Source organism: Muntiacus reevesi, chromosome 6 (assembly GCF_963930625.1).
Source record: "Muntiacus reevesi chromosome 6, mMunRee1.1, whole genome shotgun sequence".
NCBI lineage: Eukaryota > Metazoa > Chordata > Mammalia > Artiodactyla > Cervidae > Muntiacus > Muntiacus reevesi.
Genome location: NC_089254.1, coordinates 76,541,400 through 76,565,217, shown reverse-complemented (window position 1 = coordinate 76,565,217; position 23,818 = coordinate 76,541,400). Strand labels below are relative to the sequence as shown.

At 39.2% G+C, this 23,818-nt stretch overlaps 1 protein-coding gene and 1 pseudogene across 6 annotated transcripts in view; one reads left to right on the top strand and one right to left on the bottom strand.

The window, feature by feature from the left end:
* The window catches only part of LOC136171041 (tropomyosin alpha-3 chain pseudogene), a 42,185-nt pseudogene extending 27,919 nt beyond the window's left edge, over positions 1-14,266 (bottom strand).
* The window catches only part of SUGCT (succinyl-CoA:glutarate-CoA transferase), a 727,590-nt gene that overhangs the window by 194,110 nt on the left and 509,662 nt on the right, over positions 1-23,818 (top strand). The window lies entirely within an intron of this gene.

Genomic DNA, 23,818 nt, shown 5'->3' with positions numbered 1-23,818 from the left:
AATTCGAAAGGGAAGGGACATATGTATTACCCTACATGTAACATTCATTTTGCTGTACAGTAGAAGCTAACACAATATTGTAAAGCAACTATACTCCAATAAAAAATTAATTTAAAAATCTACTTCATGTTAGTACTAACTTAATTTCAATATTGAGGCTTTCCAGGTGATGCAGAGGTAAAGAATTCGCCTGGCAATGCAGGAGACACAGGATGTGTGGGTTCAGTCCCTGGGTGGAGAAGGGTCCCTGGAGAAGGAAATGGCAACCCACTGCAGCATTCTTGCCTGGAAAATTTCATGGACAGAGGATCCTGATGGGCAACAGTCCATGGGGTTGCAAAGAGTCAAACATGACTGAGTCACTGAGCACACAATTTCAATATTATACAAAACTTTGTTTCTACAACTTCATTTTCTCCCTCTTTCTTTTTTGACTCTTTCCTTTTTGCATTTGTTTTATTAGGTTTGGAGGGGTAGAGTTTTTATGACCTCACTTCTTTCTTTTTACTGTCTTCTCCTAAAATGACATAGAATTATTTACTTTAAAATAAATAGTAAATGTCCATGAAATGAAAATTTTGGCTTTGGAGAAATCAGTGTATAGCGTTTCTTTTCTGGCTTGCAATTAGGAAGGCCAGTTGCTTACTGTGATCACACTTAGTTTGTGCTACTGAAACACTGCTATCTGCACGAAAGATGTACTAATATCTATTCTCAATAGGTAGAGTATGGTAGAATGCATTGAGAAGAATGAGAGATAGAATCCATTTTCTTTTACCTCTTTCGGTTCACTGACTCCTTTGGTTCTAAAAGAGTCAATTGACTTTTATGATAGTGTTATGCTATAGGTCTCTGCACCTGAATGTAGTTGGCTAGAATAGGAGTGGTAATAGTAGTAATAAGAAACTTTTGATAATATGTAATTGTATTTTTAGCTCACACAGGATAAGACAGTTGTATTATTTAGACTTTTTCCCCCAGGTCTTATAATACTTTGACCTTTTGTTCACATTGGTAAAATATTAAAATATGATTATGAAACCTTTACAGCTTTGTTTTTCAAAGCTCCAATTATTTAAAAAATGGTCCGTAAAACTTTACCATTTTTGCTTTTGTAAAAACAAAACCTACATTTGTTGACTGGTTGTTCAGAAAAAATACCAAATTTAGTAATTTCCAAATCAGTGTGGATGAGATTGTTTCTATGTCTCAGGAGACACTCTAGACCCATCCTAACTAGTATGGATGTAGTAAAATTTAATACCTTGATAAGGAATATATTGAAAAGTCCATGTCATATCACCCACCCCCGTCTCTCCCACTGTACTAAAAATTCTAATCATTAAAAATCAGAAGCAACTGAACATAGAACAATCCCGTCAAACCAAATAACTACATCTGGAAAAATGTCAGGCTTAGTTAAGTAACCAAATGATGAGTAGTCTTTTTTCATGTCAATCATTTGTGCTCTATATGTATTTTATATTTGTTTCATTGGACACTTATTTTAGAAGGAGTTTATGAACTTATAACACATCATGCCAAGTGTTGCTGATTACACAGAACTGGTGTAATTACAGTTCCTACCATCAAGGTGGGAGGGATGTCTATATATAACTCTAAAAATTTCTTGAGTGTGATAATTCTTATTTAATAGTGTATCTATTATTATGTAATACTGCTGTTTTTACTTTTCAAAAAATTCCTAAGATATTTGAAAAAGTAAGCACTGGTCTTTAGTGGTTTTTTTTCCCTTGTATCTCTATGTATCCTGTTTCAGGATGAGGTGGCTTTTTGGATAGAATGAATATGTTTTTTTCAGAATCCTGCATGATCTAGTGGCTTTCAGAATTATGTTGTCAGAAGTTGAATTTTATTGCCTGTAGGTTTACCCTTCACATGTTTATATATGTGATTAAAAAAGTGAAAAGATATTTTAAGGTGGAAATGAGCTTAGCTTATACTGTGTCATCCCGTGAGAGAACATCACTTTCAAGGATTTGGCACTCTCCTTTATTGGATCAGAAGAGGTCATGGGTCACTAGTTTCAGTCAGTTTCTCCTTTTTATGGAAAGGAATACTCCCCAAGTGTACAGAAAGGAGCACATGAAAGAAGATAGAAAGCTTTGGCTTTGCATCTAAGATCATACCTTTAACTCATAATTATAGTGCTAACTATAATGGTTTATGTGGACTTAGACAGTTATAAAATGTTTTAACTTATTAAATCAAACATATTTGTATAAATTTAAGATATTCATAGGATAAAGAAAAAGAAACCAGTAAGTTTGAAAAGTTTACGTCAAGTGAAGCATTTCAGATTTTATTTCCTCCTGCTTGGATTAGTTCTATCATGAAGATAAGTTTTAGACTTTTTTTTTTTTTTTATCATTCACATTGAATATTTGCAATAATAAAAGATGATGTCATTGATATTTAATTCTTAAACCTTTTACATTTCTGTTTGTTGATTAAAAAATCAAATATTAAATTATGTCTGTTGACAAAGAAACATTCTTGTTTTTCCTGCTCATACTAAGGTGTTTACATTCTATATCATAGAAAAAATCTCTAAATAGATCTTTTTACCTAACTAATGATCCAAGAAAACACATGTGATGAGTTGTTTAGTAGATAAATTTCTTTAGAATGGAGAAAAAAAGTACAGATAAAAATAAGAAAGAGCTGAAATAAAAGAGATTTCATATTTAGAAATAAGTCTGTCAGAGGGATTTCCCTGGTGGTTCAGTGGTTAAAACTGAACTCCCAATGCAGGAGATGTGAATTCAATCCCTGGTCAGGAAACTAAGAATTCCACGTGCTGCTTGGCATGACCAAAAAAAAAGGTCTATCAGAGATCATATTCTTTGAACATATAAACTGACTGAAATGACACCTAGGTTCTTTGAGAACTGTTTTACCTCTTTGAAGTTGTGATCACCCAGCTTTGTCCATCATCTTTAGAAAATATTTAAGTGCTGAAACATATGTGATTACATAACAACAAAGAGAACTGCTGAAAAAAATCATTTTGCTTTGTAAAACCATATATTCAAAGATTACACTCATTCATTCATTTTATTGAATATACATGGGATAAGAAACAAATAAGTACAGTAAATCCTGCAAAGTGGAGTTTTATGATGTTGTAAGAGCATTATGTGGAGGAATTTGATGTAGCCCTGTTCATCAGGGAAATTTCTCTGTGAAAGTGATGATGAGTTGAGCTCTGAAGAAAGACTGAAAGTTACTAGACATCGGTAAGGGGAATTGTGTTTCCTCTTTCTGGAATTACCCACATATTTTATACTATGTCATGTTTTTACATTTTTGTAATGACCTGAGAGATCAGCTGTAGTTCATCTTTTTTTCACATGAGGAAACTTGAACCCATGGAGTAACTTGCCTGAATTTCATAGCTAGCTTATGAGAAAAACTGAATTAGGATTTATGATGTATGGATGAGTAATGCAATTTTCATTAAGCCAGATTCAAGAATAAGAATTATCAAATAAAAAATTCTTTTCACTTTTTTATCCATTCATTTATTCACTTAACTCATAAAACAGACACTATGTAGAAGGCCCTGTGCTATCTGATATAGAAGATAAAGAAATAAATGATGTGTGGGCTTTGCCTTTAGGGAGCTTACCGTCTAGTTGGGAATATAAAACAATAACTGAATTTACAGAGTCAAGTTGTGTCTGTCAAAAAACTATAGATCGAATGAGGGAGTTGAGATGAGGAAAGGGTTATGTCCCATTTCCAATGAATTTGTGAAGCCTTCCTGGTAGACAAGATAATTGAACTGAACTCACGTGTGAAAATGAAGGATATCTGGTGCAAAATGTACTGTGTGAGCAAAGGCAAGAAAGTTGTCAGGGCATCAGCAGGTTGTTCTCTTTAGATGACACCAAAAGGGGTGGAGAGAGGGATAGTGGGAAATACGTTTGGAATATGAGTTGCAGCTTGATTGTGGATAAATACTATGGATACAGAAAAGCCATTATAAAAAGGAGCATAAACTCATAGTGACCATAGGTCAATGCTAAGTGCATTGGGTAGAAGATAAAGGTTGAATGTGTAGGTGCTTTATGGTACGTTGGTGACACAAATATGTGCTTCCTAGAGATGGGAGTAAGTGTGATGTTCAGAACATGGAGAAAGTCAAGTGTGAGGGTTTCATGCCTTGGTTGGGGGGATAACCATTGGGGAAGAATTTGCAAAGGCTTTGCAGGGCAGTGGGGCTTTACCTACTATTGCTCTCTGCTCTTGCTTGATTTCCTTTGACCATAGGTTCTCTACAAGTAATCATGATCCAGCAGTTGGCAATGAATTGTTACTTAGCCAGGTGCCACCTGTTTGCCATTCTTCCCTTAGCTCATAAGGCTGCCATGGCCCCTTCAATCATTCCTTCAACCAAGTTTTATTGAGAGCCTACTATGTGCCAGACATTGTGCTTAGGTGTTGAGACTAGTGGTAAATGAAGATAGACCCCTTTTCTGTCCTCAAGAGTCTTATAGTCTGGCAGGAAAGGCATGTTAAAAAAGTAATACCTTCAAATAAGGTAAGATTAGTGTTAACATTAATGATAGGGGAAGAGTATGAGTAGCTTGGAAGATAAAGCCAGGATTCTTTTCCATGATCATAACATTTCAAGTGAATTGGAAATAGTCCTATCAGTTCATACTTTGTCACTGCCTACCAGGAATGGCTACCAGGAATGCTCCATATTAATTCTGAATTGCATACCATCTCTTCACTGTGTGTAAGGGGATATGGAGAAAAAGAGGACTTCTGGCTGGAAGCCTGGGCTTTGAGTCCAGCAGCAGTCCTTGTTGGAAGTCAGTCAGTACTTATTTGCTGGGTGCTCTTCTATAAGCTTCTTGGTGCCACTGCTCTTAATTTTTTCAATTGTACAATGAGGAAAATTACATCTACCTCTTTGGGTTGTGGCAAGATTTAAGTAAGAAGAGTATTTAAAGCATAGTGCCTTGTACATACTTTCAATGAGTGATATCTTTTAAAATGGCGTAGTGCTTGTAAGAGACTAGGCTTTAACAGGTGTCTTATTCTTTATGTAGGACTTTAACCCCATCTCCACCAATCACTGCCTGAGGCAAGTGATCTGAATTTGTGCTGCTTCTCCCAAAAGGGATCATGTTGCCCCTTCTTTCTTTTTAACAAACAGGTGTCAAGATTAATTACATCCTGTAAAGGTTTTCTTTGCTTTCAGAGTAGGTGCTACATAAGTGATGTTTTATTCCTTTCCTCCAACTAATTTTTCTACAAAAATTGAAAATGCTTCACATCTCTATTTTTTAAAAGATGCATGTGGTTGATTACTTCACTTTTAAGGTGATGTGTGGACATTTCTCCTGAAGTAATATTATGTGTCACTTTATATAGCATTGCCAAAGTCCTTTCTTTCAAATCTTCTTCTGACATGTAACAATTGTGAGGTGGGATGGATGTGTATACAGATGCTTAACCATATTTTCTTGATTATAAATAAAATAGTTTAAAAATAAAAATTTAAAAATATAATTACTGCTGCCATTTTCATAAAAAAGTCAGAATGAAGAAATATGGGTGTTCTCTTAGGGACAGAAGGATGGCTTGGATTTTTCTTCATTGCACTAGGACACAGATGCAGTCTGGAGAGTCACCTTCAGAGCCATTACAGTACAAGATGCAGTGCCTCTTCAGGAGTACACATTCCTGAAGGAGGCAGGATGAGCGAGATCCTATTATGCTTTCAGAAAGCCCCTTACACTGTATTCTTAAAAATGAAACATACATAGGGCATATCCATCTACTGAATAAGCCCCAGTGTGTAAGAAAGGCCATGTTACTTCTTTTTTTTGTTTGTTTTTCAATCAACTTAAATCCAACTCTGAGCTTTCATTCCACCTCTTGAAGGGGAGTTCAGCCTCAGTATTAAGGGGAGTCCCTCTCCTATTCACAAAGTTGTAGGGGTGAGATCATGGGGGTGTTACACAGAACAGTGTTTGAGGGCAATCCTTGCTCTTTTATTTTATGTTTTAAATTAATTAATTTATTTTTTGTCTGCACCTGTGGAATGTGGGATCTTAGTTTCCTGACCAGGAATTGAACCTGCACACCCTACATTGGGAGTATAGAGTCTTAACCACTGAACTGCTAGGGCAGTTCCTTTAAAAGAAAAAATAGCCTCTCCTTAGTATTGTGTTCTGTTCTTTAGTTGTTGGTCTTTTAGTCCAATTAATTTTCTCTTTGGTGCCCATCATTTACTGGTTTTTGTTGGCAGAGTGTAGGGCATCTGGTTAGGACAGTTTTTGTGGTGCAGGACTGTCCTTTACATTGCAGTGTTTTTATCATCCATGATTCTCACTAATTATGACACCAAAGGAAGCTTCTCCTGCCTTTCCAAAGCCCCTTTAGTTAGCCCCATAATGGATCTACTTTTATCTTCCCAGCCAGTTTCCCTTGAAATCTGATGGTGTCGGGCTGATCATGTCACTTAGTATATGGGGGCCTAGGTTGGCTCAGGTGCCTTGAACAGCCCTTTGCTTGTAGGACCACTTGGCCGTTGTTTTCTGTGGAGACAAAACCTCCTGAAGTCTGCAAGGGGGAAGCTGTGGGTCCATTTTCTGGAGGTTCCACAGACCTCAATGCTCCCTAAGCTGAGGGCAGTCTTTTCCTTCCTCTGGCGGCTCTGCACACCTGTCTGCACCTTCATCCTCATCTCACATCGAACTCAGCGCCTTCTCTTATGCTTCCTCCAGGGAGCGTAAGACTTCTGGAAAACTCTGCCCAGGAAGAGAGGTTCTCTTCTGGTCACTTTTGGTTTAGCCTTGCAGCCTTCCCTGTGGCAAGGCAGTGAAGAAGCTCTGGCCATCTTCTTAGAAGGTAGGGGTGGAGTGAAAGGAGAAACAGAAAATACAAACCACTCAGTGTTGTTTCCCTCTTGGGTTAGCAGCAAAATAAAAAAGCTAATTAACATCTCACCCTTACTTGTCTCCTGAGAAACCTGTATGCAGGTCAAGAAGCAACAGTTAGAACCAGACATGGAACAATGGATTGGTTCCAAATTGTGAAAGGAGTACGTCAAGGCTGTATATTGTCACTCTCCTTATTTAACTGATATGCAGAGTAAATCATGTAAAATGCCAGGCTAGATGAAGCACAGCTGGAATCAAGATTGCCGGGAGAAATATCAATAACCTCAGATATGCAGATGACACCACCCTTATGGCAGAAGGCATAGAGGAACTAAAGAGCCTCTTGATGAAAGTGAAAGAGGAGAGTGAAAAAGTTGGCTAAAACTCAACATTCACAAAACTAAGATCATGGCATTCGATCTCATTACTTCATGACAAATAGATGGGGAAACAATGAAAACAGTGATAGATTTAATTTTCTTGGGCTCCAAAATCACTGCAGATGGTGACTGCAGCCATGAAATTAAAAGACGCTTGCTCCTTGGAAGAAAAGCTATGACCAACCTACACAGCATATTAAAAAGCAGACATATTACTTTGCTGACAAATGTCCATCTAGTCAAAGCAATGGTTTTTCCAGTAGTCATATATGGATGTGAAAGCTGGACCATAAGGAAGGCTGAGTGCCAAAGAATTGATGCTTTCGAACCGTGATTTGAAAGCCCCTTGGACATCAAGGAGATCCAACCAGTCAATCCTAAAGGATATCAGTCCTGAATATTCATTGGAAGGACTGATGCTGAAGCTGAACCTCCAATACTTTGGCCACCTGATGCAGAGAGCTGACTCAGTAGAAAAGACCCGATGCTGGGAAAGAGAGAAGGCAGGAGGAGAAGGGAAGGACAGAGGACAGATGGCTGGATGGCATCACCGACTCAACGGGCACAAGTTTGAGCAGGCTCCGGGAGATCATGAAGGCCAGGGATTCCTGGCATGCTGCAGTCCTCGGGGTTGCAGAGTCGGATACAACTGAGTGACTGAACAACAACAACACATCAACAAAATATCTTACCGTGACCCTAAACAGATTTTTCATCACATTTCCTTCAAAACAAATGTTCCCACCCTACTTCTGAGGTTCTGATTTCTTTTTCCACAGGAAATCACAGCTCTTTAATTTGGGCAAATAGGTTAGATGGCTAGTGGTAACATTGAGGCAAAGGCAGGGAATAATCTGACAGGGTCAAGGCTTGTACTGCTTTTTTTTCTATCAAAGTTCCTCAACTAAACAACAGAACACAAAAAACTCTTTGAGTTACTACTTTTCTCAATTCTCCTGTGGACAGTACTTTCCAGTTTGATAGAAATGTGAAAATCACTCAGTCGTCTCCAATTCTTTGTGACCCCATGGACTCTACAGTCCATGGAATTCTCCAGGCCAGAATACTGGACTGGGTAGCCTTTCCCTTCTCCAGGGGATCTTCCCAACCCAGGGATTGAACCCAGGTCTCCCGTATGCAGGCAGATTCTTTACCAGCTGAGCCACAAGGGAAGCTCAGTTTGGTAGAAGGGAAGTTAATTCATTCCATGCAGTGGATGTCATAGGGCATTAGGTTTTATTTTCCTTACTGAACCCCCTGGAGTGGTTTGTGCTAATCCCTGTTTATTTGGTCCTGTTGTCTTGTGAAATCATCAGAACTATGATTTACAGATGGCCTCTTCTCCAGGAGCATGATAATAGGACTATATCACATGAGGCTATTAAAGGATTAGAGGAATTAATGTATGCACAGTGCCTAGAACGCTGCTTGCAAAAGTGCTTTGTAAGGGGATCATGATAATGTGTCCAGGCACTATCAATATATTTTTGCGCGTTCTCATTTATGCTTACCTCATGCGAAGAGGTGACTCATTGGAAAAGACCCTAATGCTGGGAAGGATTGGGGGCAGGAGGAGAAGGGGACAACAGAGGATGAGATGGTTGGATGGCACCACTGACTTGATGGACATGGGTTTGGGTAGATTCCGGGAGTCGGTGATGGACAGGGAGGCCTGGCGTGCTGTGATTCATGGGGTCGCAAAGAGTCGGACACAACTGAGCGACTGAACTGAACTGAATTGAACTAAACCTTTCTGTGATAGATATTATCATCCCCATTTCGCAGAAGAGAAATATGAGACTTAGAGAGTGTTGTTGTTGTTGTTGTTTAATTGCCTAAGGAAACACATCATGTCAGTGGATGAACTGGAATTGGTAGCAGGTACAGAAAGAAGAGGGCTTCCCAGGTGGTGCTAGTGGTAAAGAACCTGCCCGTCAGTGCAGGAGATGTAAGAGATGCAGGTTCAATTCCTGAGTCAGGACAATCCTCTCGGGGAGGACACTCCCCGAGAGGGGAACCCACTCCATTATTCTTGCCTAGAGAATCCCACGGACAAAGGAACTGGGCAGGCTACAGTCCGTGGGGTCACAAAGAATCAGACAGACTGAAGTGATTTCACACATGCACACATAGAGATTCCTCTTCCCAAATGTAGGGCAGAGAGGGGTTTGGGCTCATCTTATTGTAAAAGTCTCAGTCAGTATTGTACTGAGTTTTGTGCCCTCCATGCCTGCACACTGCTTTTGATTGAAAGTAGAAAAATGAAGTAGAAATCTAATCAAAATTACAAAAGGACTGGAATAAAAATGAATCTGGTTGCTTGTCGAATACAGAGACCACACCTGGAATACATTTGTTGGGTTCGCCTTACACAAACTCGTGTAAAATATATGGCAATTATAGGAATTATTTAATGAAGCAGGCAGGTGGGCACTTTGGTAATAGATTGCATTTTATTTTCCTTAGGGTAATGAACAGGCTTATGATATAATGAAAAAAATTTGGTTTTCCAATTGAACTTTGTTTTAATACAAATCACTGGAAAAACCAAATTCAGAGCATTTTAGCATTTTTAAATTAACAGATATTTTTCTAGAACTTCACATTTTATATTTTCACATTATCATACTCTGAAAAAAATTAAAAGCAGGATCTCCTATTTCGTGTGTGGATAACTCATAGTAATTTAGTAAGAGGAATCATTTTTTTCCTAGGAAAAATGCATCCATAGTTCCTAATATTTGTGTTTTTACCAAGTAAGAACTTTACAATGTTTAGAATTCATTTATTATGAGAAATACGACTCCCCTATCTTTTCACTGGCAAGTCATTGCCAGACTTTTCTTCTTGTTATTGTTTTAATATGTGTCAAGATCATTTCCTTTTATAAGGAAGAGATATTTGTAAGAAATAAGAAGACTAACTTAAATTAACAAAATATCAAAATATTTTGCAAAGATTCTTTTGCAAAAGTAAGACTTTGGTAGAATTACTGAATACATACATCATAGTTTCATATTCTGACTTTAAAATCAACAAAGAACATTGATAATAACAACTAAAATTCTAATTTATTGGGTTCTTCCTTTGTGCCTGTTTATATCCTAAGCATTTTCTCTCACTAATTCTTAATGACAAAGCAGTAAGGTGAATATTTTACACATGAAGGAAATGAGGTATTAAAGAAGATATATGATTTTCTCAGGTACGAATGTTGGCAAATGGTGGAGCAGTGGTTTGAATCCAGATCACTGTCACTACCCTGTTCTTGTAGCTGCTGCATTATGATGTGAATAATATAGAAATGCATAGGCTATTGTGGCCACTTAGTCAAACCTGGAATACTTGAGTATTTAAGTGTATAAATCAGCTAAAAGTGTTTGTGAAGGGGGTAAGGAGTGTAGGAGAGGAGAAGAAATGAATTCAGGTAGTTCATTTCCGTTCAGTGGCTCAGTCATGTCTGACTCTTCGTGACCCCATGAACCGCAGCACGCCAGGCCTGTCTGTCCATCACCAACTCCCAGAATTCACCCAAACTCATGTCCATTGAGTTGGTGATGTCATCCAACTACCTCATGCTCTGTCGACCCCTTCTCCTCCTGCCCTCAATCTTTCCCAGCATCAGGGTCTTTTCAAATGAGTCAGCTCTTTGCATAAGGTGGCCTAAGTATTGGAGTTTCAGCTTCAACATCAGTTCTTCCAATGAACACCCAGGACTGATCTCCTTTAGGATGGACTGGTTTGATCTCCTTGCAGTCCAAGGGACTCTCAAGAGTCTTCTCCAACACCACAGTTCAAAAGCATCAATTCTTCGGCACTCAGCTTTCTTTATAATCCAACTCTCACATCCATACATGACTACTGGAAAAACCATAGCCTTGACTAGATGGACCTTTGTTGACAAAGTAATGTCTCTGCTTTTTAATATGCTGTCTAGGTTGGTCATAACTTTCCTTCCAAGGAGTAAGCGTGTTTTAATTTCATGGCTGCAGTCCCCACCTGCAGTGATTTTGGAGCCCAAGAAAATAAAGTCTGCCACTGTTTCCACTGTTTCCCCAACTAGTTGCAATGAAGTGATGGGACTGGATGCATGATGTTAGTTTTCTGAATGTTGAGCTTTAAGCCAACTTTTTTCCCCTCCTCTTTCACTTTCATCAAGAGGCTCTTTAGTTCTTCTTCACTTTCTGCCATAAGGGTGGTGTCATCTGCATATCTGAGGTTATTGATATTTCTCCTGGAAATGTTGATTCCAGCTTGTGCTTCTTCCAGCCCAGCGTTTCTCATGATGTACTCTGCATATAAATTAAATAAGCAGGGTGACAATATACAGCTTTGACGTACTCCTTTTCCTATTTGGAACCAGTCTGTTGTTCCATGTCCAGTTCTAACTGTTGCTTCTTGACCTGCATACAGGTTTCTCAAGAGGCAGATAGGGTGGTCTGCTATTCCCATCTCTTTCAGAATTTTCCACGGTTTGTTGTGATCCACACAGTCAAAGACTTTGGCATAGTCAGTAAAGCAGAAATAGATGTTTTTCTGGAACTCTCTTGCTTTTTCGATGATCCAGCGGATGTTGGCAATTTGATCTCTGGTTCCTCTGCCTTTTCTAAAACCAGCTTTAACATCTAGAACTTTACGGTTCATGTATTGCTGAAGCCTGGCTTGGAGAATTCTGAGCATTACTTTACTAGTGTGTGAGATGAGTGCAATTGTGTGGTAGTTTGAGCATTCTTTGAGATTGGAATGAAAACTGACCTTTTCTGGTATTGTGGCCACTGCTGAGTTTTCCAAATTTGCTGACACATTGAGTGCAGCACTTTCATGGCATCATCTTTTAGGATTTGTAGTAGCTCAACTGGAATTCCATCACCTCCACTAGCTTTGTTCGTAGTGATGCTTTCTAAGGCCCACTTGACTTCACATTTCAGGATGTCTGGCTCTAAGTGAGAGCCACCGTGATTTTCTGGGCGTGAAGATTTTTTTGTATAGTTCTTCTGTGTATTCTTGCCACCTCTTCTTAATATCTTCTGCTCCTGTTAGGTCCATACCATTTCTCTCCTTTATTGAGCCCATCTTTGCATGAAATGTTCCCTTGGTATCTCTAATTTTCTTGAAGAGATCTCTAGTTTCCTCTATTCCTTTGCCTTCATCACTGAGGAAAGCTTTCTATCTCTCCTTGCTATTCTTTGGAACTCTGCATTCAGATGTTTATATCTGTTTCTCCTTTGCTTTCACTTCTCTTCTTTTCACAGATATTTGTAAGGCCTCCTCAGACAGCCATTTTGCCTTTTTGCATTTCTTTTTCTTGGGGATGGTCTTGATCTGTACAATGTCACGAACCTCTGTCCATAGTTCATCAGGCACTCTGTCTATCAGATCTAGTCCCTTAAATCTATTTCTCACTTCCACTGTGTTTTCATAAGGGATTTGATTTAGGCCATACCTGAATGGTCTAGTGGTTTTCCCTACTTTCTTCAATTTAAGTCTGAGTTTGGCAATAAGGAGTTCATGATCTGAGCCACAGTCAGCTCCTGGTCTTGTTTTTGCTGACTGTATAGAGCTTCTCTGTCTTTGGCTGCAAAGAATATAATTAATGTGGTTTTGGTATTGACCATCTGGTAATGTCCATGTGTAGAGTCTTCTCTTGTGTTGTTGGAAGAGGGTGTTTGCTATGACCAGTGTGTTCTCTTGGCAAAACTCTATCAGCCTTTGCCCTGCTTCTTTCTATACTCCAAGACCAAATTTGCCTGTTACTTCAGGTGTTTCTTGACTTCCTACTTTTGCATTCCAGTCCCCTATAATGAAAAAGACATCTTTTTTGGGTGTTAGTTCTAAAAGGTCTTGTAGATCTTCACAAACTGTTCAACTTCAGCTTCTTCAGCTTTACTGGTCGGGGCATAGACTTGAATTACCATGATATTGAATGGTTTGCCTTGGAAATGAACAGAGATCATTTTGTCGTTTTTGAGATTTCATCCAAGTACTGCATTTCGAACTCTTTTGTTGACTGTAATGGCTACTCCATTTCTTCTAAGGGATTGCTGCCCATAGTAGTAGATATAATGGTCATCTGAGTTAAATTCACCCATTCCAGTCCATTTTAGTTTGCTGATTCCTAGAATGTTGATATTCCCTCTTGCCATCTCCTGTTTGACCACTTCCAATTTGCCTTGATTCATGGACCTAACATTCCAGGTTCCTATGCAATATTGTTCTTTACAGCATTGGACCTTACTTCTGTAACCAGTCACATCCACAACTGGTGTTGTTTTTGCTTTGGCTCCACCCCTTCATTCTTTCTGGAGTTATTTCTCCACTGATCTCCAGTAGCATATTGGGCACCTACTGACCTGGCGAGTTCATCTTTCAGTGTCCTATCTTTTTGCCTTTTCATACTGTTCATAGGGTTCTTGGAGAAGGCAATGGCAACCCACTCCAGTACCCTTGCCTGGAGAATTCCAGGGACAGAGGAGCCTGGTGGGTTGCCATGTATGGGGTCGCACAGAGTCGGACACGACTGACGCGACTTAGCAGCAGCAGCAACAGCAGCAACAGCAGCAATATTGGGTTCTCAAGGCAAGAATACTGAAGTGGTTTGCTATTCCCTTCTGCTGTGGACCGCATTCTGTCAGACTGCTCCACCATAACCTGTCCATTTTGGGTGGCGCCACAGGGCATGGCTTAGTTTCATTGAGTTCGATAAGGCTGTGGTCCATGTGGTCAGACTGGCTAGTTGTCTGTGATTGTGATTTCAGTCTCTCTGCCTGCTGATGCTTTCTCTAAGTGCCTACCATTTTACTTGGGTTTCTCTTACCTTGAATGTGGGGTATCTCTTCACGGCTGCTCCAGCAAAGCTCAACCGATGCTCCTTACCTTGGACGTGGGATATCTCCTCATAGCCGCTGCTCCTGACCTTGGATGTGAGGTAACGTCCTCTCGGCCGCTGCCCCTGACCTTGGACATGGGGTAGCTCCTCTAGGCTGCTCTTGCACTGCGCAGCTGCTGCTCCTTCATGGCATACAGGGTTCTGCAAATAGGGGATTCTATTGCTGCTACTTGCAGTGTACTAAGAGTACTAAGTGTGATGCGCATGATGCCATCGTGGTAAGGTCCAAGTCTTGGAGAATCTATGTTGAAGAGCTTAAGCATGGTTTTATGTGGTAGAGACACTATAGGTCTCAGCCATATAACTGACATAGTTCTCTATTTGTGCTGAATATAAATCCCTTTTGAATGAGTAAGGAGATGGTTTTTGGAGACAAGACTGGTGATAGGGGGGCCAGTTTTAGTCTTCCATGTGAAAGATGAAGACTTTAGATTAGGTCCATGATGGTAGGGGACCCATCTAAGTGTAGTTAAGAAATAAATTTGCAGGATCTAATGATGCTTAGCTCTGGGTGATGAGGAGATGGAGGGGTAAGCAGTAAGTATCAGATTTTCAGCCAGCATAACTGGGTAGATTGCAGATTCAGCAACTAAGAGATATAGAAAGCGGGGCAGGCAGAGAATAAAATGAGTTTAGTCTGGGGGCACGTTGGGTTTGGTACAGTCAGTGGTGATGATGTTCTGTGCTGTGCTTAGCTGCTCAGTCATGTCCAACTCTTTGTGACCCCATGGACTGTAGCCTGCCAGGCTCCTCTGTCCATGGGGATTGTCCAGCAAGAATACTGGAGTGGGTTGCCATGCCCTCCTCCAGGGGATCTTCCCAACCCAGGGTTTGAACCCAGGTCTCTCGCATTGCAGGTGGATTCTTTACCAGTTGAGTCACAAGGGAAGTCCAAGAATGCTAGAGTGGGTACTATATCCTTTCTCCAGGGGATTATCCTGACCCAGGAATTGAACTGGAGTCTTCTGCATTGCAGGTGAATTGTTTACCTGCTGAGCTACCAGGGAAGCCCCAAGTGGTGATTGTCAGTAGAAACTGATGATATGAATCTGACATTCTTTCTGCAGGGAATTGAGGTGGAGTCAGGCTTAGGAATCATAAGCCTTTCTTGGTAGGTGCAACTTTTAGAGTGACTGAAATCATGGTGCAAGTGAGCATAGTGGGCTATGTATGGGCCACTGGGGTCGCTGGGTTGGGTCAAGAAAGGGGCTACTCAGGTGATAGAACCAAAGTGATCAGAGATAGAGTGAACCAACAGTATGTAGTATCAGAGACACAGAGCATTTCGGGAAAATGATAACCGAGTTGTGGTGCTGTTGTTGTTCATTCGCTCAGATGTGTCCAACTTTTTGTGACCCCCATGAGATAAGGGTCAAAAAATGTCCACTAAATTAAGCCACATGGATAACTTGATTTTTGCAAGAAGAGATCTAGTAGAATGCTTTTGACAGAAACCAGGATCCATTGGGTTTGAAAGTAAATGTTAGGCTGGGAATTGAGATGGCAGGTAAGGAATTCTCTGTCAAGTATTTTGATTGATAAAGGGAGAAGATTGAGTAGTAGTTAAAGGTGAGTATTTGCGTGTTTGTGTGTGTGTTGAGGGGGTGGCCTGTCAATGAACATGGGTTTGGGTAGACTCTGGCAGTTGGTGATGGGCAGGGAGGCCTGGTGTGCCTGTCCGTGGTTCATGGGGTCACATAGAGTCGGACATGACTGAGTGACTGAACTGACCGAACTGAGGGGGTGGCAATAGAATTATCAGGCTTCTAGGATGTGGGAAAAGAGGTCACTGAGAGGGGAGGTTGAAGATATAGGAGACGTTATGGCCACTGTGCAGGTCCCGGAGAGGCCTTAGGCCCTAAAGAGACATGGACGCACATGAACTTACAGAGTCATTCCTTTACAGAAAGAAAGGAATCATGATGAGTATACTTGTAATAGATCACTTGTATTAGACAGTGTAGGTCACATGTATTAAACAGTCCAGTGATAACGCTGCTGGTTTCAGCCTTGCAGAAGAGGAAGGAGGCAAATAAATGTGATGAGCGATGAAGAGAGTAGTCAAGGTTCTTACTAGCTTTGAAGTGCTGAAGTTAAGAGTAATTAAAAATCCCTGAAGAGTCCATCAACCGAGGAATGGATAAAGAAGATGTGGTCCATATACACAGTGGAAATTACTCAGCCATAAAAAGGAATGAAATTGTGTCATTTGTAGAGATGTGGATGGATAGTCATACAGAGTGCAGTCAGAAAAAGAATAACAAATATCATATATTATTACATACATGTGGAATCTGAAAATATGATATAGATGATCTTATTTGCAAAACAGAAATAGGGACACAGACGTAGACAAGAAATCAATGGACTCCCAGGGGCAGGGGTTCTTGGGGATGGGTGGGATGAATTGGTAGATTGGGATTGACATATACACTATTGACACTATGTATAAAATAGATAACTAATGAAAACCTACTGTATAATTCAGGGAACTCTACTCAATGGACTATGGTGACCTAAATGGGAGGGAAATCAAAAAAAGAGGGGATATGTGTCTGTATAGATGACTCACTTTGCTGTACAGTAGAAACTAATGGCATCATAAGGCAACTATGCTCGAATAAAAATTAATTTTAAAAATCCCGAAAGAATTTGTGCTAGGGATTGGATCTTAGTTCATAGGAATTGGGCAGGAAGAAGCTGGGACTAGTTGAGGATTTGGGCTTTAAACTTTGACTTTAGTGACTTTGTCTGTAGGTGCTGAGAGGTAGGCAGGTAGGCAGTGGATATTTCCTTTAGACTGGTGGTTTTCAAACATGACTGCTTATAGGAGACACTTGGAGAGCTTTTAAAAAATGATGCCAAGGTCACCCTGTGAGCTGTTAAATTGCTGATTTCATGTGGTAGAAGGTCATAAATATATTTTTTTTTAATTTTAATTTTTAATTTTTATTTTTTCAGTGGGTCATAAATATTTTTTAAAGCTCTTGGGTGGTTAGACTGAACAGCCAGAGTTAAGAACCACTGCTCTAGACCAATGGTCAGAAAATGTTTTCATAAAGGGTGACATAGGAAATATTTTAGGCTTTGTGGGCTATCTTGTCTTTATTAGAATGACTCATCTCTGCCATAAGTCAAAAGCAGGAGCCTAGATAATGCATAATTAGAGCATGGGTACGTACCAATAAAACTTTATTTGTGGACACTGAAATGTGAATTCCACATCTTTTTCACATGTCATGAAAGAGTATTTTTCTTTTTTCCCTAACAATTAAAAAAATGTGAAGACCATTAGCTCTTGGGTCATATAGGTGTAGGTTGCAGTTTGCAGATGCCCATGTTAGACATTTGCTGCTCAGAGTGTAGATCCTGAACCAACCAATTCCTCAAAGGGAGTTAGAAATGCAGAATTCTGAGCCTTGAGTGAGTTCTGCTGAGGCAGAATCTGCATTTTAATAAGATTCTAAAGTAAATGATTTGCAGCTTCAAGTTTGAGAATCATTAATCTGCTCTAGGCTGTACTGTCTCATTCCCATTCAGCTCAGGAAACAGGGCAGCCTCTTCATCCCTCTAGTTGTTTCAGTGACCTTTTAATGGAGGTTAGAAAGCATTTAAGGAGAACTCTGTGGTAAGAAGCTGTCATCCAGGTGTTCTGAATTGTTTAACAATTCAGATAGAATGGTTTTAGGTCTTATAGACACAAGTGGAAAGTTGACATTCTGTTATTAAAAGGAAGGGTTTAATTTATATTCTAGTGCATATACAGAGAATCTGTCTTCATACAGAACAGCAAAATTGTGGTTCTTAGAGGCAGGACCAAACTTTTCTAAGAAACATCTTGAATTTATTCAACAGCCTCTAATGAGGACTTTTTTGAGACATTAGAGAATTACAACCAAGACTGTGTAAGAGGTCACCTTAGCTTAGCTTTGTGGGAGAAAAGTCATGGAAACCGTGAAAGAATATTAAACATCTAAAAACTAGCTCATACATTCACAATGAGCTCATTACCAGAAGTGACCCCTACTATTTTTGCATTGCACAGATTAGAAAAGTGAATTACTTAGCAAATACTTACTTCTAAAACTCAGGTAAGTTGGAAAGAATATTAAAGTGGGACTCAACGCACCATATTACAACTTGGATGTGAGGAAACCAATTAACTTTTTTTAAACCTTGTTTTTTTTAATAAAAATGAGGATCACGTTTTTTAGACCAATTTTCTTCCCAGAATTATTCTAAAGATTAAATATATGGTAGTGTGCTCTGAGAAGTACCAATTGTTATTGTGATGTACATTAAACCAGGCTATTGTGTGTTCATAAAGAGCTAGACTTAGACGTGTGTTTATGGGTTGACAAAACAACTCTTAGGACTGTTTACAAGAATGCTCAAGCTGAACCAAAGTATTTATTCTGTAAGAAAGAAAGAATTTCCCTTTAGCTTCAGTTACTACACTTAAAACAGATTTACTTCCCATTTGACTCTGGTAAGAATAAGATTAATAATGGAACTGTAGCAACTCTGAAACGTTAATTCCCTCAGGATGTGGAGAAAAACCACATGCATATAAATGTGTTTAACATTGATTTCCCATGTTATTTACTTTGGCTAATTTCCTTTTAAACTCATGTATATGTGTAGATTTAGGCACCTGTTGAGGAGAACATTAAACACTGACTTATTTTATTCATCTTTTTTTTTATTACCTCATTTCACCGCTTTTGTAAAATATAAGCTATATCACTTTGTCCTTTAAACAGTATTTGGATAAAGACAAAAAAGATCATAGTCTCTTAAATTTTAATGCTATCCTTATATGACCATAAGGGAATGATCCCCTTCTTACTTCCTACATTCTCTTTCAACAAGTTTGACCTTGCAGAAATTTTAAATTATGAACTGTAACCTGGTATTAAAAGATACTGTGCAGCTGATAGACCTTACCACCAGAGGTATTAATGTCATGCCACTTTTAGGAGTTGAAAGCTCTGATGATAGATTCCTGAAAGGGTTAAAAATACATGCAGAGTAGACTTTTCCAGCCATATCTCTCGGTACACTTCTGTGATGTATACATTATGTTTCAGCCAAAACCAGACTGTTTCTCAAAGGAGCATGCATTTTTCTGTGGTTGGAACTTTGCTTATAATGTTCTCTATATTTAGAAAGCCCCATAGCCACCTTTTGCTGACAAAATCCCATCCATCCTTCAGAGCTCAGCTCACAAGCCCTCTCATTCACATATCCTTCCTGATCCTGCCAACTGAATATGATATTTATCTCCGTTGAGCCCTCAAAGCACTTTGTATGTACCTCTCTTATGGCACTTAGCTCATTCTGCCTTATGTTTTAGTTATTTGTGACCTTGACTTCTTTCCTTTGCAAGGCAACTGGAGAGCAGGGACTATGTCTTCTTTATTCTTGAAACTCTTGAAAGTTAAAGCTCCTATTTCCTCAAGATTTCTTGCAAAGACTAAAGGTAGGTTAAAAAAGGGACAGCTTAGACCAAGTAGTTTCTTTTATTTTTGCAGAATATTGATCAAAGGGGAATATATCCTATTTAATAAGGAAATTGTGAGTTAACAGTAGAAATATAATATGTTAAGTAGGTGAATGAAGAGGTGTGTAGAGGTTATAGAGAAGTCGACAAGATAAAAGGAGGAGGAGACAGAAGAATGTTGAATTTTTGTGGTCACAAGGATGAAGTCTCTTGAAAGCCCACTTGGACTGTTAACTGATGCTGTTGACATCCCATTCTTCCATCTACTCCTGAGTTCTGTGTCATCACTGACAGCTTCCCACATCAAACATCTGTGTGTCTGAATTTTTGCCTCAGGCATTACTTCCATGACATAGACGTTTGGTCAACTTACACAATGCAACTTAAGATGTTTGCTTAACTTACAAGAAATAGCAGGGAGTTCAGGAGCCTGTGGGCAGCCCTCAACAGTGAGGGATGACAGTCAGTGGTTAAATATTCCACCTTCTTGGTTCCTCATTAAGGTAATTCTGAGGTATACTGTACGTGATTTGTCAGAAGGTCCTTGGTGGGACTGAGTCTCAGTTGGCCACAGTAGTAATCTGTTCAGTGACACATTATTTATTTGCTTTTCTCCCTCCCCAATCTTACTTTTATTTCTCCCTAATTTGTGCTTTCTCGGGTCATGTATCAAATAGGGTCTTCCTTTGGGCTAGTCCATCCTAAGACAGTCTGATCGAGTAGAGTTAAGGTCTTAGCAAAGAATAAATTACCTCAATTATGAAGTTCAGTCTTCACATTTGTAGTTTTATAATAAGAGTCATTGTTCAGTCGCTAAGTCTTGTCTGACTCTTTGCAACCCCATAGACTATGGCACACTCCTCTGTCCTTGCCTATCTCTTGGAGTTTGCTCAAATTCAGGTCCATTGAGTTGGTGATGTTATCTAACCGTCTCATCCTCTGCTGCTTCTCTTTTTGCCTTCAATCATAGATAAAACAAGCATGGTGTAATCACAGTGGGAAAAATGTAGTTTAGTTAGTATCATTTTGGAGGAGGATTTTTGGAGGGGTCCAGGAAGAATTTGTGCGATGAACAAGGAATGGACTTATAAAGAGATAATCTTGAGTTGTAGACAAAAGTAATTATCTTGAGCTTGTATGCTTGAAATGTAATATGTACTGTTCTGCATGCTTCTCATATTTCTTGATGAATTTGGCCATAATCAGTATAAATAAAACGTATGTCTTATATATCTACATTGCATAAGTTGCCATGTCCGATTGTCATTCTGCTTCTATTGCAATATGGAAAGTGAATCTAGAAGCAGTGTAACTGATGAATCTACATTGTCACTCTTTTACATTGGTGAAGAATTTTACAGAGGACTGATTTTGATTTAAATTTTTTTTTTTACCAATTTATCACACAAGTGTCAGAATAATATTTATATATACTATTTTCTTAGATTTACAGTCAACTTTCAGGAAAGAAAAAAAAAATAGCAGCAAGAGAATTAAAAAGTCCACCCCCTGAAGGGATTTAAGGTATGAAAGAAGATACGAGAAAAATTAGGGCTCTTAGGTGATAACTCACGTTGGCTTAAGCCAAAAAGAGAATTTATTTCACATAACAGAATAGCCCAGTGATAGAACTGCTCTCAGACCAGCTTGATTCATGGCTTCAACATCCCTAGGATCCTTTTCAGGCCCTGCACTTAATGGGGTAGTTCTATTCTTATACTGTATCATGGGCTCCAGAAGTTTGAGGGTCTCTTCACCTCAGTAAAAGACAGCACAGCAGAAAGAGAGGTACACGCAAAATCAGTTGGACCTCATTCACCTGGTTTGGGTCACATGTCCATTTCCAAACATGAGTACGCACATTAACTTATTTTACTTTCTGCTTTCCAGTCTGTATGTGATTAGTTTCTTTTTCTTGACTTGCTGCACTGACAAGGTCCTCTAGGACAATGCTGAATAGAAATGGTAAGGACAGGAAAATCCCAGCATTTTCCTGATGACTGAGAAAAACTCTTTAATGTCTCACCATAAAGTATGGTGTTAGCTGTAAGTATTTCATGGATTTCATCTATCAGATTGAGGAAGTCCCCTTCTATTCCTGATAATTTTTTAAAAAATCATGATTTGGTGTTGAATTTTCGTAAATGATTTTTTGTGCGTCAGTGAAGATATTATGTGGATTTTGTTCTTTATTCTATTTGTATGGTGAATTATATTAGTGAACTTCACTTTCATTCCTGGCATAAACACTATAAGGTCATGATGTATTGGATATGTTTTATAAGTTTCTGAATTTAATGTGTGTGATTAATTTTGATGTCCATGTTCTTGAGTGATATTGGTTGTTTCCATATTTCATGTAATATCTTTATCTGGTTTTGGTATCAGGGTAAAGTTGGTCTTATAAAATTAGTTGGGAAATAGTCCCTCTTCCTCTATTTTTTTGAAGAGTTTGTGTAGGAGATGAACTTATTTTAATTCATGATCTTGCTTTAATTCTCAAGGAATAGAATCACTTTTACCCAAGTGCATGAATTGACAGTGGGAGATTGGTTCCCCTGAAAAAATTGAGGTATTGTTGCTGCAAGAACGAAGCTTGGAAGAATGGAAGCTAGAACAAGATTTCTCATCACTAAGAGTAGATAAGATTCCCTGAGTTGGTGGGAGAAATGGAGACGGATGGAATGAGGAGATAGAGCTCTAAATGAGGGGTCAAAAACAGGAGCAGAGTTTATATCTGTAGGCTGTCCAGCACCCATCCTCATGGAAATCTGTTGGGAGCCAATTTGAGTCTCTATCTGAACAGAATTTATTAACATGTTGGCTGTGACAAGAACTTTGCATGAATTGTTCTTCGAATTGGCATTTGGTGAGGACTTAACCTCCTGCCGGCTTGCTGACTTTCAGCTGGTGTCATGTGATGCATTTCTTATTGTTGTTTTTTTAATAGATTTTTGGCCACACTGCATGGCATGAGGGATTGTAGTTCTCCGACCAGAGATGGAATCCATGCTCTTTGTATTGGAAGTTCAGAGTCTTAACCAATGGACCACCAGGGAAGTCCCCATATGATACATTTCTGTGCCTCCGTATTTTGTTTACTTCCTACTCTACTTGCCTAAGTGGCAATTCACTTTTCAGTGTCCTTTGTTCTCATACCACATATCAACCCAGTCCCCAGAGATGAAAGGTATGAACCTGTACCCCAGGGCAGTGGTTGGGTGAAGAGATAGTTGGACGGGTTTGAACAGAGCCAAATGGAACTCTCCAATTCAGATATGCATCAAAAAAGCAGGCTAGGGAATTCCCTGGCAGTCCTAGTAACTCAGGTAAAGAATCCGCCTGCAATGCAGGAGACGTGGGTCTGATCCCTGGGTCAGGAAGATCCCCTGGAGGAGGGAATAGCAACCCATTCCAGTATTTTTGCCTGGAGAATTCCATGGACAGAGGAGTCTGGCAGGCTACAATCCATGGGGTCGCAAAGATCAGACACAACCAGGTGACTAACACACATACACACCAGTAGTTAGGACTTGGCACTTTCCCCTCCAGGGCCTGGGTTCAATTCCTCATTGGGGAACTAGATCCCATAAGCTGTGTGACATGGTTAAAAAAAAAGAAAAGAAAACAACAGCCTAATTCATCCCTTTGAAGTTGCTAAAGTATTTTTGTTCTACATCCTTCATCTTAATGTTAATCTTTAACCATGATTTACTCTTGTCAATCTTGAATTATTTTTCTTAAATTTTGAGATTAAGGGAAGATAACTGGCTGATTTTTTTCCCTTCTGGACTAGCCAATATCCTCAGAAAGATTTTTTTAAAAATTACAATGTCTGATCATAAAAAGGAGATTTTTTGGTTTCCTCATTACCAGCTGGTGAAAAAACCTACTTGGATTTTTATTGCTCGTAATCTAAGAAATCATTGTATATCAGTATAGGATACAGTAGTATCTTGCTCAGTTTACTTCAGCATTTTTAGAGTCTGCTATGCACTATGTAGCAAGAAGGCTAGACCGTGAGATGCTCTAGATGAGGACTCTCCCTTCTGGGTGCTCTACAACTCTGTAAAACGGAAGTGGTGGTCAGTGAGGACCAGACAGGGAAACATGGAAGTGTAATGGA